The following is a 9,575-nucleotide window of genomic DNA, read 5'->3' on the forward strand; positions in this document are numbered from 1 at the left end:
AAACCACCCACTCTAGCTGGCCGACCACTCACCCTAGCTGACCGACCACCAAAAGTGGTCTACAGGGGAGAAAAGTGGTCTACACCCTTGTTCCACCTCCAGGCAAAGGGTAACAAGGTTTGGTTCAAAAACAAACCAAAAAGGAAGAAAGACAAGAGTCCGCAGGACAAGGCTCTCAGCTAGAAACCCCGAAAACTAGTCTACGAGCCACTACAAGTGGCCTACAAGAGGGAAAAGTAGCCTACAGCTACAAAAAGTGGCCTACAGGCCTCTCTCTCCCTCCAGGCAAGGGCACAAAGGCATGGCCCCAAAACAAGGCCAAAACACAAAGAGTTTAGAGGCTCAAAGACAAGGCGCTCGGCTGAGATCTTCGGGCACTCAAAACGAGCACAAACATGCATAATCATCGCGCGCACAAACGATGATGTCTAAGTCTTAAGTTCGGTCAAAAATGGGGTGTCTACATCACCATTCCTTCATTGTCCATCAATTAATACAAAATGCTCATCTTCTCCAACCACAAACCTTGGCCACCGCCATTGCCGCAACCATTGTCCTCGTTAGCTATTACCGTTCTTCTCTCTCTCTCTCTCTCTCTCTCATAATCGGAATCTGCGATCTTTGTCTCTCTTAATTGCAACTTTGTCGTCGGCGGCATTGTGAAAGGGTGAGGGTGGGTTGTCGTTGTTGGGTTGCGGTGGTGCTGCCTTGCGATTTCTCTCTTACTCGTCCTGCGGTGGGTTTAGAGAACGATAAGGGTGGCTGGAGGAGGCGACGGGGAGGACTTGTGGACTGGTAGATGGTGTCGCCGACGTCGGCTAGGGTTTGGAGTGATAGAAAATGACCCTCAACATTAGAGGGGTTGACTAGTGTATTCAAGTCCTCTTTGGTAATTTTGTTGAGGGACAAAATGGCAATTAATAAAATTTGAAAAATGGTGTTTATTGAGACAAGAAATGGTGTGTAAATTAAATCCATTGATGTAAGCAATACAAATTAAATGAATTACGAAATCTCACTCAAGCTTTTAGTATTCCATTCGTTTACCTAATAATTTTGTACGTGGAGTGCAATCAAGTCTGTTCTAATAGTCTAATTATAAGAAGACATGTCAATATAAATAAATTTAAATATATATATATATAAGTTCGGTTCTCAGATTGGTTCGGTTTAGGCAAGGCCTAGACCAAGAATTAACACAATCATATTGGTTGGATGATTTAAAAACTTAGAACTAAACCAATGTATTAAAAAACCAAGCCAACCCAAAGAGGTCAGTTTCGTTTGGTTCTTCGATTCACTACATAATTTGAACACCCCTAACAGATACACATATCGAGTGATAGAAGCATGTCCTATTTGAAAGAGGAGAAGTCTATTTAGTCCCACAACCTTTTGGATACTTTCAAAAGTCCACTACGCATTTTTTTTCTTCGTTCTTCTCTGTGCCTTCCTTCTTCTCTGTTTCTTTTTCTTCCTGATTTTTGGCATCCGGCAACGGACGACCACCTTGATTGGGGTTCATTGGCAACCACCAATCACCAATTCCTTACTTCACTTTCACCAATGGCACAAAAACGAGTTTCCAGTGAAGAAAATGAGTAAATCTACTCAAATCTGATGTAGATCTACTCAGATCTGCATCAGATCTGATTAGATCTAAATCAAAAATAGTTGTCTGAGTACTCTATACTTGTTTCTCTCCTTCAATCTCTCAATTTTTCTGATTTTTCTCTACTCCACACTTATATTTCCTGTTTTAATGAAGAAAAATTTTAAGTTATGAACAAGTTGTTTTCAAGTTTTAGTTACAAGCAGTGAAAACTGTAAAATTTTACATTTTCAATTTTTTTGGTGTTGAAATAAATCATACTTTAAAAGTACAAAATTTTGTAGATTCATAACATTCTTTAGAACTGTAAAATTTTACATTTTCATAACATGTTTTGCATTTTGATTAATAAAGATAAGTTCTTAATAGAATCATGCTTTGAAATTGTAACTTTTTACAGTTTCAAAGTTTGCTTTTCAGTTTGATTAATATTGGAGATTATTTGCTTAAGCACTACAAAAATTAAAAAATAATACATTTTTTTTTCTTAGTACATTTTATTTTGTTTTTTCACTCTAATTTTTCCATTTATTTATTTTTTCAACAATATTTTGGACATTCCAATGAGTCTCTAATGATATTCTTAACGTCTAACGAACGTTCTGGACATTCCAGCGACTTCCAGTGACATTCAGAACACTCACACGATATATTGGCGAACTTTTGCCGATACTCCGGTGACTTCCCAGTGATGTTGAACATTCCGACAAGTCTCCGGTGATAAATTGAAAGAAAAAAATGATTTTTTGGTAACAATTAAAAATATGTAGGACTAATTGGTGCAAGTGTTTTATCTGAGGACCAGGTAAGTTTTGAATTTTGTGTAAGAGACTTACTCGTAAGTGCCCCAAATAAATCTGTATTAACAGACTAACACCAATTTCTTAAATAAATATGAAGCCCTCAATACTAAATTTTTTATGATAAGAAAAATAAGCCAATATAACTATAATTAAATTTTCTGTCTCACCCCAAAAAGTTTGATGTTCAATTTTACGTTGTTCAGATTCAATAAAACAATAAATAACAAATAGGATTTTTTGGAAATCAAAAAAATCAAGATACAGTCTATAAAAAAAAATCTGTAATGACTGATTAATGGGAAATAGAATCAGACTAACACAGATTCGAGTAAAGAAGTACACAACAGATTAACTAAATTACTAGATCAAAGAAAGTACAGAATAAAAATTCTATATAAAAATATAACCAAAAAATAGGCGAAATGATCGAAACAGTTAGACTATGTGCAAAGTTTCTGACTTTTTCGTAAGTTCCAACAGTCAATTCTAACGACCATAACCTTCATGAAAAGTTGTATCTAACCAAAGTCAAGTTACTTACAATATTTACTGTTTGTAAAGATTTGTAATAAGAAACCAATTGTAATATAATTGTGTTCCTCAAGAATTGATATAAATATAAAATAAGAATATAGATGCAACAAAACACAAAGTATCTAATTGCAAACACAAAATTTATGGTTCAAACACCACAGTTTTAGTTGTATTATAATAAAAAATCGGGCTGGGCTTCGCTCCAGTCCGGACTGGAGGGTACTGTTGGACCTGTGGAGGCTTACCACGGGTTCCGTTTCGATAATCCAAACCGTTGAATGTGTAGAACTTGTCAAGTACTCTATGTTTGTAAAACATCACTTTGATCGGATATCGATAGCTACGTGATCAAATCAATTTTGTACAAAAGAAATGAATGGTGAAAAAATAAACGGTTGATAAAAAATGGATTTGATCACATAGCTATCGATATCTGATCAACGTGATTTTTTATAGACATATAGTATTCGATGAGTTCTACACATTGAACGGTTTGGATTATCGAAACGAGACCTGTGATGGGCCTCCACGGGCCCAACAACACCATCTAGTCCAATCATGGACTGGAGGAAAGCCATTGCCTAAAAAATTTGTAAAATACAACTGTACACATTAAATACTCGAACACAGAAAAATTAGTATTAAATAATTAAGGGTAATTTTTTTGATAAATTTCCTTTTCAAGTGTTTTATTCCATTTAACCCATTTTCTTTTTGAGTATTCTATTAAGTGCTACCCATCTAACTTTTAGAGCATGTTTCCATTTTGAAACTAATACACAATAAAAAAAAAACAATAGTGTATCATTCCACGGAGAAAATCACCCTTATGAACATGAGTAAGAAGAAAATCTCTCCCTCATGAACATGAATAAGGAAAAAAAAATCTCTCATTCATTTCATGAAAAAAAAAAAAATCTCTCCCTTATTCTATAGAGAATTTTTTTCACATTCTCAAAATCCTAAACTGACACCTTTTGAAAATCTTTCACTATATGTTGATGTGAATTTTCACATTACAAATGCATGCTGGTCAATAATATCCCCTCATGGAACCATACACACTCAATGTTACATGGGTGTGAATATTAACATTAGGTTCGACTACTTATTTGTATTACAAAATTAATATAAACAATCAAATCTCTATGTACACACTATGTTTGTGACCAAAATAATACATTATTATTTATGCTAATATGACTATTTTCGAATATGAATATTAACACATTGTTATTTGCTTGTATAATTATTCTTGAATGTGAACATTAACATTGATTAATAATGTGCTGATCACAATATTAATTGCAACATATTACAATGTGATAATCCATGACAATGAATGATTCCATACAATATGAACATTCACACCATGTAATAATCATACAAATTCATACAATGATCAGTGATATGTGAACATTTACATTATGCAACAATTATGCAATCACTAATCTACATTGCACATCATACAACTATCACATAATGTTAAAGTTCACACCAACAAATGCAAAATATTAAAATTTGATAATTCACAGCAACAGTGACTCCAATTGATGTGAATTACATTCACTGAAATACCCAACCAATAAGCATACACACACACAAACACTAATACATAACACCATATCAATCCATCTCGAAACTAAAAGTTGAATCAAACTTTAATCAATTATTGAACAATTCTGAACATATATCCCTACTAAACATTACTAAACATGAATCCCTACCAAACGCATACCTGTATGCAGTTGCAAAACAAAAATTATACTAACCTTCATCCATCAATTTTGAACTTGTAATGGATATAATCTCTAACTGGAAGAAAACAGAGCTTCAAAACCGCAACAATGGAAGAAAATAGAGCTTCAAACTGCAACAACATAGAGTTTTGCACCATAACAATAGAAGAACATATAGTTTCGAACTGCAACAATGGAAGAACACAATATTCTCTCACCATCGTGTAAAATAGAGTTTCGAAACCCTACCAAAATGTATAAGAAACGTATCCTACTAATTTTTTTAGAACTAGTGATCACCAAAACTGCCAAAATAGAAAAGGAAACGTGAAGATTTCAATTATGTGTAATGCGAACTATAAAAAATAGACAAAGGGTATAATAGTCCAATAAATTCTACTTACATCACAATTTTGGGTGATTCTACTTACACCACTCTTTTACCCCCTTACACCCTCCATATGAGATTGTTTTTTCTTCCAAATTTATCCATGTGTGAAATTACTTAAAAGGACAAAATACTAAAATTAAATATATTTGATTATCTCCTTACACCCCTTGATCTTGAATCCCTACTTATGTTTTTGCTTTCCCAATTTTCTTTTCTCTTACACATCTCTTTTGAAAAAATGATAATCATAGTGTTTTGATCATCAAAAAAAGAAATAGATGAAGAAACGGTGGTGAAAAACCATCAAAAAAGTGAAATTGTGAGTTTTTTTATTAGTTTGGTAGGTTTTTGTTTTGATTTTCTAGGTTGGTTTGCAACTTTTGTTCGGTGTTTCGAAGTCGAACAAAATAACATAGTCCGTCATCACGGTGCTGAACCAAAAAAATTAAGTCTAGTATTGAATTGCTAAATAAAAGATACATTTCCGGTAATATAAAGCCGGATTTTTTAAATTTGTTCGGCTACTCATTGCCATGTATTTTTAGTATCATTTTTTTTTGGCTTGGAAGGATTATACTTATACTCATTGCAACAACGCAAGTATTGCATAATTAGTGGACTCCAGTCATGAATTCATTACAGACGAGGTTTGTTAAGTTTTTTTATGAATACAATTTTTTCTTATTTTTAATTTGTGTTGAGTTTTATTAATAATTTGACGTACAAATGTATTTATTATGTTTAGATTTTTAGTAGTCGTCAAGCATTAATTAAATGGGCTTCTGACATTGGGAGGAAGACTGGATTTGTCATGTTATAAAGACATCAGATACGGGAGGTAATGACAAAAAACCAAGGCTTACCCTTGCTTGTGAAAGAAGTGGTTATTATAGAGACAACAGGAAGATCAAGGGGGAACGATTAAGGTTGACAGGTTTTAAAAGGTGTGGATGTCCATTTCTATTAAGGAGGGAAAAATTACCTACAAATGATGAGTAAATGTAGCATGTCTTATGCGGACTGCACAATCATCCGTCTGCTGAACATCTTGAAGGGCACTTATTTGCTGGCAAATTATCTAAGGAGGAAACATCCTTATTAGTTGACATGTCGAAGAGTATGGTGTGACCAAAAGAGATATTGGTTACATTGAACAAAGGGATGCCTTTAATGCGACAACAATGAAGACAATCTAAAACGTACGTCATCGACATCGAGTAGTATAGAGGGCTGGAAGATCATAGATGCAACAACTATTTGGGCAATTGTCGATTGAAAATTATGTTGACTGGCATTGATGTGATGATAGAGAGATGGTGAGTGACTTGTTCTGGGCGCACCCAGTTAGTTTGGAGTTGTTACGTGCTTTGGTATTGGTCAGAACATAAACAGAATTCGATGAACAATTTTCCAATCTCAAGATTGAATTTAGTATGTATCCTGAAGCTATTAAGTATGTTACTACCAATTGGTTAGATCCATACAAGGAAAAATTTGTTGCGGCTTGGACAGACAGTAGTATGCATTTCGAAAATACTACTACAAACAGGTAAATTATGGTCATTGCATTTATGAATTGCTATAATTCTTTGATTTTTATATTAAATACCAAAATATACAAACTTGTAGGGCGGAGATTCCCATGCCAAATTGAAGAGGCAACTTGGATCAAGTCAATGAAGTTTTGAGACATCTTGGACCAAAATACACAATTTGTTAGAGTTGTAGCATGCAGACATTAAAGCCTCATTTCAGTAGAGTTTGATTGTAGTCCAACACAACTACACACCTACTGAGTTCACTGAGTTATGTGGTTTTATTTCAATTTGTAGTTTGGACAAAATATTGGTAGAGTCAAAAAGATCGAATAGTGTGGGAATAGATATTGCTGCATGTGGCTGCATTTTGCGACGTACACATGGGTTGCCATGTGCACATGAAATAGTTGAGTATTTTCAACAAGGTCAACCGATTCCCCTCTCATACGTAAATCCTCATTGGAGGAAGTTAGATATGCTTCCAGTTTTAGAAAGTGCTTTTGTGGAGTTGTATTGCAAAACAGAGACTGATTTTTTTATTGAGAAATTCAAAACGATTGACCAGACGCAACAAATGATCCTTCTGAAGAAGTTGAGGGAGTTAACTAGTCCAGACATTACATTTTTTATGGAACCTGAACTCAAGACTGACACGCTATAGCGACCCCGGTCTTTTTCCATTTGATTATTGTATCCGGACTTAGGTTCCGTAGATTCTGTCATTGTATAATGGTTGTTGTTGTTGTTCCTTATTTTCTCCTTTGGAGTTATAGGATGTGTTAGGCAGGTCTGTTCAGGTTGGTTGGGTTTAGAAACCAAGTGTTGCTGTCCAGGTTTTTGGTTCTTCGCTCGAGCGAGGAGTTGTTCGCTCGAGCGAGAGGTAGTGTTTGATTTGGACCTATAGCTGTGCATTCTTGGCTCGAGCGAGCTTTTCTTCGCTCGAGCGAGTTAGTTCATCCTTCGCTCGAGCTATAGTTCCTTCGCTCGAGCGTGTGCCTGGGTTCTGACCTGAGGGTTTGAGTTCTTCGCTCGATCGAGCTTTCTTTCGCTCGAGCGAGCTTTTGGGTTGTTGGCTCGAGCAAGGCTTCCTTGGCTCGAGCGTAGTTTCTCTGTGTCTGGTCGCTCGAGCGACCAAGTCTTCGCTCGAGCGAGCATGTCCAGTTTATATACACAGCAGCGGGATTTGATCAGTCTTTTTCATTTTCTTTTGATTCCAAACCCTAGGTCCGACTTCTCTCTCTCCCTACTCACCTTCTTTCTTAGATTTGATCCACTTAGGGTGTGTGTCTACCCTAGATCCTTCATTAAAAAGATAGAGTGAGGCAAGGGCTACCATTTAATCTGAGCATTTGGCGATTTGGAGCACTTTGGTATTTGGGCACTCATCTCTTTCTTCACCTTTTGGGTTGTTTTCTTTGAGGTAGGGATTTCCTACTCCATTTTATAGGTTTTGTTCTAAGTTTTGGTATTTTAACATGTTGGGGATACTTTGGTAAATTTTGGGAAAAACCCTAGTTGTATTATTTTGTATAAGTAATTCATGGAATTGGGAAAAGAGGGTTAAATTCATGGAATTCATTGATTAAATGGCGTAATTGGATAATTGGTATCATTTGTCTATTGAATTGTTGACATAGTTATTTTCAGTTTAGAAATAACTGTTTTGGGCTATCGGCGGAGGATAGTCGTGATTGTTGTAGACATTGCATGTGGATTAGGAATAACTGAAACTAATCACATTGGTTAAGTCATTAAGTTTGACTATGGCATTGATACAGAAAATACGTGTAATGATTGAGCATTGCATTTGCATACATTGTTTTGTGTGTGGGAGGAGATAGGGGATGTACTCCACGGTTTAGGGGAAGATAGGGGATGGACCTCTAAACCGGATTTTGTTTGGGAGGAGATAGGGGATGGACTCCATTAGCATCACTTTTATGTGTGCTTATTTATATAGAAGTGTTTTATTGATACAGCACTAAAATGTGTATCAATCTGGAAGTATGAAGTGTTTGATTTGAGCTTGAGTCTCATTTGTTGTTAATATTGGAAGGATGTGAATATGATATATGTGATTTCACTGTTATAAGTTTGGCCAGGTTCTGAGCCATGTTGATAAAACTGGAAAGTAAAACGTATCTTTGGCAATAATGTCATGAGTCTGTAAAATGTAGTAATTGATTATTTTGGTTAACCATCTGTTGAATGCTATTGCTTTATTCATTGCTTATATGTGGTTTAGTATATTTCTACTGGGCTGTGGCTCACCCTTTATGGGAACATCATTTTCAGGTTCAGGTGATAAACTACCTCCAAGGACTTAGCTTGGGAGGGTTTGGCTTTTGGATTGGAGAAGACTACCTATAGTTAATTGTCTTTAATTATTATTACATGTAAACATTCAAGCCTAGGGCTTTCCTTGTATTGAGTTAGAACTCATATTTTTGTATCCAAGTGTTGGCTTGGAAAGATGTAAGCCTGTAGGGCGTTTTATTCGATATTACATGTAATGCTTATTTAGTATTACTCTGATGAATGAATTCATAAATTGTCTTCTTTAAATAATGCATGTCAATGTTATATAATGGGTTAATTTTGAGGGCGTGACACGCGAGGGAGGGGTTGAGGTCGCGGTCGTGGTCAATTCAAAATCGATATGTCTACTAAACGCAAGCCATCTGTGTTTGAGTTTGTACTATCTAGGGAAGATAGTTATTCACAGGGTGTTACCATCTCAGTTGCACCAGTTTGTAAGTAAGTGCAACGGAAGAAGGCAAAAAAAGATAATGTATGTAATTACATAAAACTTGTAACTATGTACAAAATATATTTTAATAGTTTTTCAGCCTCATTTTAATTATTTCATATACCAATTGCTGTATATTTATGATGTAGGTTTGTATGACGCAGTCAAGAGAACGTATCTCTTACTTCGAACAATTTCCGAAGAAGTTA

This window comes from Camellia sinensis, chromosome 7, assembly GCF_055761805.1.
Source record: "Camellia sinensis isolate YWXY chromosome 7, ASM5576180v1, whole genome shotgun sequence".
Taxonomy (NCBI): Eukaryota; Viridiplantae; Streptophyta; class Magnoliopsida; order Ericales; family Theaceae; genus Camellia; species Camellia sinensis.